Source organism: Pteropus alecto, unplaced genomic scaffold, assembly GCF_000325575.1.
Source record: "Pteropus alecto unplaced genomic scaffold, ASM32557v1 scaffold86, whole genome shotgun sequence".
Lineage (NCBI taxonomy): Eukaryota > Metazoa > Chordata > Mammalia > Chiroptera > Pteropodidae > Pteropus > Pteropus alecto.
This window is the reverse complement of record NW_006442109.1, coordinates 20,392,510-20,402,189: the sequence shown is the minus strand read 5'-3', so window position 1 is coordinate 20,402,189 and position 9,680 is coordinate 20,392,510. Positions and strand designations below refer to the sequence as shown.

Sequence of the window (9,680 nt, the reverse complement as noted above, 5' to 3'; positions counted from 1 at the left end):
GCCTGTTGATCGCCGCGCTCGCCCGGCCACGGTGCCGCCCCTGTTCCTGGCCCCGCTACCTCGGGGCTGACGCACTGACTGCCCGCACCGCCGGCTCCAGGATGGGCGCACTGAAGGGTGAGCGCTCGGGAGGTGGGTGGCGGCCCGCCGGGGCCAGGCGCTGTCTGCAGCTGCAGCCCCAGCCCGCAGTGCGGGGGCGGCCGCGCCCTCTCTGCAGCTGGAGGATGCTCCGCAGCGTCGGCATTCAGCCGGCCGGGTGCGGAGAGCGGGGCTGCCTCTTGCGTCCGCGGCCCGGCTGGCTTCGCGGAGCTGAGCGCTGCAGAGAGCGACGCGGCGGGAGGCGCCCGCAGGGTGTGGGTCCCACGCCCCGCAGTGCGGCTCCGCAGCCTCTGCAGCCCGCCGGGCCCCTGCAGGGAGGGCGCGGTCTCCTGTCCTCCAGTGCTGCGGGGCTGGGTTTTTCCACGCCGGGCTTTGTTCCCCACTTTCTCTTCTGTGAGCGTTTGACAAGCTCCTAGAATCTAATGCCTCTCATTGCATCGTTAAAGCGGGCGATGGGGAAGGGTGGGGTTGGGTGGACTCCTACTGGCATTTTTTTTCTAAGATCCGTGGAGCTGTCACCCGCAAGGTATTTCAGCCTCCGAGAAAGCAACATTCAGAGAGCGGCCTGATACAGGTCCTCGAGACCTTATAGATTTTTCCTGATTAAGGTAGTGGTTAGCAGATGCTCCTTTGAATCTTCCTAAATTTTCCCTGTTGACCTGATAGAAATGAAGATTGATTTTAGAATGTCGTAATAATAATATTAATAAAAGGCTCCTAATGGGAATTTTTACTTAAAGTGTTCAAAAACGATGCAGACAAAATGCAAATTAGCTCTGAATGCTCCGGTTTCATCTTTCCCATTAAACATCTGAATCACGTGGCGGGGCGCTTGGGAAGGGACTGAATATCAGAGGAGGTGTTTTTAAAACCAGGTTCTTGTCCTAGCTCTACCGTTAAGGAGCTGAGGGGACTCTAGGCACCTCTCTTAGTTTCTTTCTCCATGTAAAATGGGGCGTTGGGGTAAATGATTTCTAACCCTCTCTTCTTCCAAGATTCTCATATCGGGGAACTAAGGAGATGAGAGGGTGCTTCTATTCAACACCATTATGAAAAAGCCTGATTGTGACAGATAAGTGGCTTTTCCATAGTGAGGAGGAAAGGTTTTTCAGGGCTTAGGCAATGTAATTTTTAAAAAAATAAAACTGATTTTTTCTACTCCCTTACATCAAACCCAATAAATATGCATTATGACCATTTTAACTTTTGTTAGATTACTGTAAATTTGTCGGCAACGTGTTTTTTGTTTGTTTTTGTTTTTAATTTGCCGAAGGTAAAGTGATGAGATCAGCTGGTAAAGGGGAAAGCAATGGCTCCCCACGGCTAGGCAGGAATGGTCAGATGTGGTCAACCAGGAGGTGGAGAGGAAGCACCAGCAAGAAGTAACCAGAGAGTGTGTACACTGAGGAAAGAGAGGAGGGGTAATGATTGTTTGAATAATAAATGGTACACAATAGAAGGAACGAGAAAACCAGAAAACCAGTGCAGTGCAAACCGTAGTATAACTGATACAGGAAAGGACTCATCCACGGATACAAAACCTTTGCATGAAAAGTTGTCAGAGAACAGGATTTTAACATCATTTCAAAGTATCTCTCCACAGATTACTTAGGGAATATGTGTCCTTACAATGGAGAGGTTAAGCATCACTTTAACTTAGTGATAAAGTTTAACAGCACCTAGAACGAGTCTCCTGTTGGGATGCAGTAAGAATGTCATAACTTCACCTATGTAGTGTTCCTGCCAAAAAGACTGGGGCAAGGGGTTGGGGGAGTGTTGTAGATTAAAATACTCAAGTGATGTAACAATCAATTGGGATGTGTGAACTTTGTATCCTAGATCAGCAAAAAATAAAAATAAAATTAAAAAAAGCTATAAAAGATGATTTGGAGACAATTAGAGAAACTGGGATATGGATTCTATGTTATATAATACTATGGAATTACTTAATTTTCTTAGGTGCATTAGTGATGCTGTGGTTATGTATGACACTGTCGTTATTCTTTTGAGATGTGGGTATTGGTGGCAGTGTCATGATATCTGCAACTTTCAGCTGGTTCAGGAAAAAAGTATAAAGTCAGGGAAGCAAGTTTAGAAATACAGCGAAATGATGACAGTTGGCGAATCAAAGAGAGTGGTATACAAGTGCTTATTGTACTGTTTTACCTTTTTTGTAAATTTGAACTTTTTAACCCATTTCTCGTTTAGAAAAAAAAAAGTGCAGCTCACTGCCAGCATTAATTTAATTTTACATAAACATGCTCTTTGAGGCTGAAGCAAATCTGACTGGTTTTCAATGTGAAAATAAAATATAAAAACAGTTTATTTCTAAACAGAACTTGTCCCTAATCCTAATTTAACAGATATGCATATGATGATCAGTAATTCATAATTTTTTTTCGAGTGGTAAATTTCAAAGCACGGAACAACACAAAGTGGAACATCCAGGATTTGACATCTTCGGTGATGGAGAATTACTGTATTTTGTAAATGGAAATACCACTACTAAAAACAGAATGCTATAAATAGAATGATGTCATTTGTTGCCAAAGACTATCGATACACTAGAGCGATGCGAAAATAAAATCGAGAAATTTTGTGGCAAACTTAGGGAGTAGGTTAGCATTGTAATCTGCGAGTTATCTCAGGATAAATGCTGTAGTCGCAAGCGCTGCCAGTGAGTATTCTTGGGGCAAACTGGAAATGAGTTAAATTAAAAAGTTGGAGGAGATCAATAAAATAAATAAGTAAATAAAGAAAAAGCATTCTAGAGGACGGTGTAGTTAGTGATAGACAGCTGCAGTGAATCTGGGGAACTGAAAAGTGAACCTGTGGCTTCAAGTTCCCAGCATTTAAATCCCATTGGTGGTGTGAGTGGGGTCAGAGAAAGTTCCCTTTTTTGGTTCATCTTGGCTACTATCAGTTATTTTCTTAAGACATCCCATTCCCTAACTCCAACCTCAAAATATTAATAATTTCCAAACCTTAGAAATTCTAGCCCTACCCAAGAACTATCTTGAAAGCACTGTCCCTTTCCTCTCTACATTTGAGATCTGTGTCAGTGTATTAGGAAGTTCCACGTGGTGCTTCTTTTTATTTTGAGTTAGGAATGCGTTGGGGAAAGAACAGATCCAGCTTTTTGACAGAAGAGAAGTTGTAGGGTTTCCTCTCATTCCTTTTATTTGTAAATCACATGCAACCAAATGTTTCCCTTATAGATTATAAGTGGTTCAAAAAGGTGTGCAGGAGAGACTTCCTGTTTCTAGACCAAGAAAACAGAAGTAACTTTTAAGATACAACACTTAATTTTACACAAAACCTTTTGCTGAAAGGATATTTTTGCTACTCCTGGGAGATAGATAGATAGATAGATAGATAGATAGATAGATATTTTCTTTCTGTTTTTATATTTTACCTTCTTGTTTTGACATCAAGGCTACCCCATCTCTTTCATGTGTGTCTCCAGTATTCCTGGATTCCCATAGTGACAGCTGGGTAGAGTGGGAATGAGAAAGTCAGTTCTAGGACTGTGGATAACAGGAGCTCATGAAACAGGGTACAAGGCCTTGACATGATGAATAAGAAGCAAATCTGAGGCCTCTCATCAGAGTGATTGGAGGGGTCTAGAGTCTAGTGAGCTGGGTTACTGTTCAGCCAGTATGTGCAGGGAAAGCCATCCCTGTTGTGTATAGCTGACCGCCATTCTAATTGGCCAATGCCCATTCCATACCAGTTGCTTAATATCTTACTTATCATCTTGATAAGCAGTCGTGAGTCAAGGTATATATAGTACCCATAAGTTATAACAAAGCTTTGGTCAAAACCCAGCTGGGATACAGGTGACAGAAAAAGAGACAAGATAGATTGGTCAAAGACTACATAATTGGCAGAAGCCAGGAGGATATGTGAATCAAAAGACAGAAAGTAGGGAACTCATGGTACCAGTCAGGAACTGAAAAGCCAATAACTTCCCAAAGGCAAGATGAGGGTCTAGCATCAATAGGCAGTTAAAAACTAACAAGACAGATACACAAGTGGAAAGCAAGAAGTCAAGAAATAGGAATAGGGTCTTCTTAGAAAACAGAGAATAGGTCCAGATAAAGGGATAAGGCAGCAGCAGGAAGTAGAACCTGCCAAGAAAATTAGAAACCAGGTGGCAGTCTGGGCAGACGGTAAGACTTCCATGCTAAAGAGCTTTTTCCCCAGCCAAGAAGCTTCCCAGCTACTTCCTGTACATGCAAAACCTATCCCGTACTTTGGCCAGCCTACATAATGGTGGCTTGCTATACTTGGTAATACTGACCCACAGCTCTAAGAGGATGCTGCCTCTCCATATTCAATAGATCTTGAGAAGGATAACAGAGGGAACAAATACCCCAAGTAGAAGATTATCCCCAGACCAAGGACAAATGAGAAATAGCTTTGATTAAAGGTTTGCATGTGCTAGGCACTGCACCTAATATGCACACTATGATGTTAAGCATCACCTCTACCTACTGAGATAAGTACTGTTCTTAGCCTGTTTTACAGAAGAAGGAACAGAGGCTTTGAGAGGTTGTCACTTGCACACAGATCTGTAACCATCAAACCCAGGGCTAGTTGACTTCAGGGCTCATGCTTTTAGTATTCTGTGCTCTTCTGAACCTGGAGGCAGGTAATCACTAGTGGGCATATTGTTTTAAAAGGAGACTCTTTTCACGTACAATTTGAGGTTTAGCAATTTTTGTGTTATAATGTTGGCAAGTTAGGAAAAAATAATCTTAGATAAAACTCTTCATTCTGGTAAGATCTGTTCCTCATTCCACTTTCAACTTTCCTCATTCCAATTATCTTGTCACTTTTTTTTTTTTTTTTTGCCTACCCCATTCTCTGTTCTTGATCTTCTGCAAGAATTGTCCAGAATATGGCAGGTGCCATTTGGCTGTTTAAAAAAGAAACAGACTTGACTGTGCTATCTTCAGATAGCTAAATTCCAAAACACAGGCTATGTGTTTTGTGCATATCTTTGTATTTACCCATAGCTAGAAAGGAATTAAATATATAGGATCAATTCAAGTTTTATTGGAGGATTTATTGCTATGCCAGTTTTGTTCTAATTTATTCATTTTAGAAAATGTAGATTTTGCTCTTGTGCAGCTTGGTTCACTAATTGTTTAAAAACTATTATGAAATATTAAAGATATGAAGAATAATACCTTCTCACTTACTGATTATCCCACTTGGGAGTAAATCATCACTAATACAGTTGAATCCTGAGTTCCCTTTCTCCAGTCAAAACTCCCCTTCTCCCCTCCTATTATGTGGTGTCTATCCTTTCTGTGAGCAGCCCTTTGTATCTTTTCTAGATAGGTGTGCACTCCTAAGCAATCTGTGGCACTGTTTTGTCCGTTTAAAAACCTTTCACTAGGTTTTTATCAGTAGTTTTTGTTTACTCTTTTGTAAAAATTAGTCTCAGGTTTGGATTGGATTTAATATATACGGCTACTTGTTTTGGCTTTGGTTGTAAGTCTTTGTGCATAGGCAAGACCAAAGCTGAGTACTTCGTGTTGTATGTGATTTTTCATTTTTATGCCACAGTTACACAAAGAAGGTAGTGCAAAGAAAAGCAAAGAAAGACACACTTTGATTTCCTTCTCAGGGTTCATATCTTTGAGTAATAGGAAGAGTTTTCTGAGGGCCTAAGTCATCCTTCCTTCAGTTCAAATCCTAACTCCTGTTTTCCATTTTCCTAACTATATTGATTTTGTGCCCACTAGGACTCCTGAAGCTTTTTTTTTTTTTTTTTTTAGCTTTGCTTCATTCTACTGTGCAATTTCCGTATCTTCTTGTCTTGTTCCATGTTGAATGCATGCCATGGAACAGATACTCTGCTGGAGGTGAAACTCTTGCAGTGCTTTGGCAAACTTTCCACTATGGCATCTTTAACTGGAGGAGAGGACAAATGTGAACCCTTGTGGAGCTTGGGTGGGGCTAAAGTTGGCTAGCCATGAACCAGAAATCTATGACTTGGTTTTAAAAGCTATGTAAACAGTGCATTCTTCCCCCATGGTATATCTGTATTTATTATTTAAAATTAACAACTAGCTTTCCCATAAATCTTTAAGTTAAAGTTGTGTTCCAGAAGGATGCACCATTTTTTTCTCCTTTAACTTAGAGACTCCTCCTCCCCCCTTACATTGGCACAACATACACAGTTTGGTTTAACAAGTACTGTTACATAGTATTAACATGTTATTATAAATACTTAATGTCTCTTACTGCTAAAACAGGAGTTCAGTCGAGGCACAGGATACCTGTTTTGTTTACTGCTTTTGTTCCAGCAGTGTCTGACAAAGGTGGGCTGTCAATAGATATTTGTTGAAATATCTGTTGACATATCTATTGATATTTCAGTACAAACCTGGGCTTGGGAAGGAAGATAAAGAATTTTGACACTGTCTCTGTCCTCTGAGAGTTAGTGGTATAGTTAGAGAGAGAACTGTATGTATAACATACATGAAAAGATAATGAGAGAACAAGGAATAAACAGCAAATTATAACATAGGCAACTCGAATTTGGAAGCAGAGCAACTTCTGTGGGCTTGGGTGGCCTCAGAAAGGTCCCTGGTAGAGAGTTGAGGCAGCAGACACAGTGGAATGAGCTCTGGACCAGTGGATCGATCCCTTCACCTCTCTTAGCTCATCTGACATTGGTTGCACAATATTTGTTGGATGCCTATTCTGGGCCAAGACTGGGAGCCAGGATTTTAACAGTGACTAAAACTGATACAGTCCCCACCCTCACAGAGATTAGCAAGGGAGACAAAGATAAAACAAGCAATTATACTAAAGTCAAGGAAACCTCTGATCAAGGGCTGTGCCAAGGGGGTGGGGAGTGACTCAGACCTTATCTGGGGGTCCCAACAAGACCTCTCTGAGGAATTAAGCTTACAATGAGACTGGAAGATGAGTAGGATAGCAGTGAGCCAAGGGAGGAGGGGGTAAGAGTGCTCTGAGCAGAGGGAACAGCATAAGGCATGATCCAGGAATTGGAAGTGGTCCGGGAGGCTGAAGCCAGGAGGACATGGGGAGTGCAGTGAAGGATGAGACTAATGAGAATGACAGAGGCCAGACTGAATTTGAACCTTATCCTCAAGGCAATGAGAAGCCAATGGAAATTTTTAAGTATCTAGAGCAGAGTTGTTTTAAAAGATCACTTTGGCCATTTGTATGTCGAAGGGTTTGGAAGGGGGTAAGGGGGACGAAGCAGTGCAATCAAGTGAAGTAGGTGGATTCTTAACATGTTTAGGTAAGGACAGGATTTGCTGATGGGGGGAGAGGAGTTAGGAAAGAGACGTTGTCAACAATGGCTCCCTGGTTTCTTGACCAACTTCCTGAAATTAGAAATTCTAGAGAAAGAGAAGCTATTTGGAAGGAGAGATGATAAGAGTACTTGTGACATTTGAGGTGCCTGAGGCAGCCAAGTAGAGAAGTCAGTTTAGCAATTGGAAATACATGGATCTAGCCTTCGGGGACAGTCTAGATCTAAGATGGATTTGGGGATCTTTGGGATGGATATTAAAACTTTGGAGGCGATGAGTTCCCCCAGGGAGAATGTGTAGTGCGAGAAAAGAACTTCTAAGACAGGTCCCTGCTGGTATTTAAGGTAGAGGAAGAGTAATTACCAAGAGACCAAGAAGGAGTGAGCAGAGAATTAGAAGAAAAACCCTCTTATGTTGCTAGACTGGGTGAGCTTTAAGGTCTCAGTCAGTGCAGACAGTCTGTGGTCTTGCAGAGCCAGACTTTTAGCCAGGTCTGAAAGGCAGAGCATGGGTAGATAAGCCATGAGAATAAAGAAGGGCATTCCAAGTAATATTACTGTATCAGCCAAGGTCTCAACAAGAAACAGAGGACACACTCAAACTGAGTAATTGGAGGGAATTTTAATAAAGAGGCCATTTACAAATATGTGGAGAGGATTTAGGGAATTCAACAAGGCAGAAATCTGGCCCTAGCCACACAGGGGCCCTTCACCATCCCAAGGCCTGAAGTCAGCAAGGGGAGGGCAGCTGTATAGAAAAAAAGCTGCCTGACTGGAATTGGGGCTTTACTGGAATTGGGGCTTTCTGGACTACCCTCCTACTCCTTTCCCCCTGCCCTCCAGTTTCCTGCTAGTGCCTCTTGTTGGCCAAACAGAAGCCAGAGAGCAAGGGAGCCCATTGATACAGTGTAAACACATCATCTTCCCTGGGCACAGAGCAAGGTGGGGAGTGGATGTGGAGAGGCAAACAAGATATCCAGAAAATGGAAGTGTATAAATAAGAGGATGTATTAGTTACCTATAGCTACTGTCAGAGTTGGGTGGCTTAAAACAACACAAATTTATTATCTTATAATTTTGGAGGTTAGAAGTCTGAAACGGGTTTCATTGGGCTAAAATCAATGCATTCCTTTCTAAAGGCTATAGAGGAGAATCCACTTCCTTACCTTTTCCTGCTTTTAGAGCCTGCACACATTTCTTGGCTCTCGGCCTCTACCTCTATCTTCAAAGCCAACAATTGCATCACTCTGCTTCTGTGGTCACATCTTGTTCTCTGAATCTTCTGCTTTCCTCCTTCCTCTTTTAAGAGCCTTTGTGATTAACTAGGCCCACCCAGAAAATCCAGGATAATCTTTCTAATTTAAAATATTTGATTTAATCACACTTGGTTTCTTTGCCATGTAAAGTAACATAGTCCCAGGATCTGGGGATTAGCCATATGGACATCCTTAGGGGGCTATTCTTCTGCCTACCCCATAGAGGGAATAAACCATTTTAACTGGATTGTGGGGCAGGGGGATGCCCTAAGAAAGTAAATAAGGCAAAAAACAGGAAGTGTAGATCAAAGCCAAATTATGGGAGCTTTAGATGCTAAACTGTCTGAATTTCATTCTGTAGACAAAAGGGAGCCATTATAAGTCCTTCACCAGGCAAGTAGTTTGTTAGTTGCATTAAGAAAGATGATCTAATCATGGTGCTCTGGGTGACTTAGAGGGAAAAACAGAAACCTTTCAAGATGCAATTAGAGTAGTCCAGGCCCAAAGGAACAAAGGCCTAAAACAAGAGTGATGAGAAGGGATGATATGAAAAGTACTGTGCAATAAGACTCCACAAGAAGTGCTAACCAACTGGACTTAGTAAGACAGAGAAAAATCTGAATTTTGGAAGTGACTGGCAGATTAATGGTATAATCTAGAAAATCAGGAGAGCAAGTCTGTTTCAGGGAAAGATGAGGAGTTGGGGCATAGTAGTAGACGCTCGGAATAGAAATACAAATAGAATCTTACCAACTCTAACACACCAATATTTTATGTACTATTAAGAAAAAATTAAAATATGGCACATACCTTCTTAAATATATAATTTTTACTTTATTGAAAGAGCTGTATTAGATGTACACATTGATTTTTTTGAAGTCTTTTAATTGACATGCAATAAATTGCATTTGTTTAAAGTATACAGTTTGATTAAATTTTGACATGCATGCATCTGTGAAACCATCACTACAATCAAGGTGGTGAACATATGCATAACCCCCAGGTTTCCTCATGCCCCTTCATAA

At 41.6% G+C, this 9,680-nt stretch overlaps 1 protein-coding gene across 2 annotated transcripts in view; it reads left to right on the top strand.

The window, feature by feature from the left end:
- The first annotated feature begins 20 nt into the window (after window positions 1-20).
- Window positions 21-9,680, top strand: part of TMOD2 (tropomodulin 2) — a 40,493-nt gene continuing 30,833 nt past the window's right edge. For both annotated transcript variants that reach the window (XM_006920360.3, XM_025038953.1), the window contains exon 1: window positions 21-117. The gene's annotated coding sequence lies outside the window, so the exon portion shown is untranslated. The remainder of the gene's footprint in view (window positions 118-9,680) is intronic.